We start from the raw sequence: 247 nt of genomic DNA, 5'->3' as shown, positions 1-247 counted from the left end.
ACGTGTGAATGTCAATCTTTTTAAAGTTAGCAATTTATTGATTTAAATTTTGCCAAAAAGATTATGGTTTTGGTTTAAAAAATTTTGGAAAATATATGAAAACTGACTTTAAAAGTCATATCACATATAGATGAGTTAATTAACACACATATATGTAGGATGATAATAGGACCAATTTCATAACCAAAATCACATTATTTTATTTTTTCTTTTTACAGAAACTAAAATTATAAATAGTTAATTTTAC

The 247-nt window shown here is 21.9% G+C and overlaps 1 protein-coding gene across 1 annotated transcript in view; it reads left to right on the top strand.

Annotated features, from left to right (window-relative positions):
• The window catches only part of LOC107624040 (protein NRT1/ PTR FAMILY 5.1), an 8,216-nt gene that overhangs the window by 3,855 nt on the left and 4,114 nt on the right, over window positions 1-247 (top strand). The window lies entirely within an intron of this gene.

Source organism: Arachis ipaensis, chromosome B10 (genome assembly GCF_000816755.2).
Source record: "Arachis ipaensis cultivar K30076 chromosome B10, Araip1.1, whole genome shotgun sequence".
NCBI lineage: Eukaryota > Viridiplantae > Streptophyta > Magnoliopsida > Fabales > Fabaceae > Arachis > Arachis ipaensis.
The sequence above is the reverse complement of the archived record's forward strand: the minus strand, read 5'-3'. Positions and strand labels throughout refer to the sequence as shown.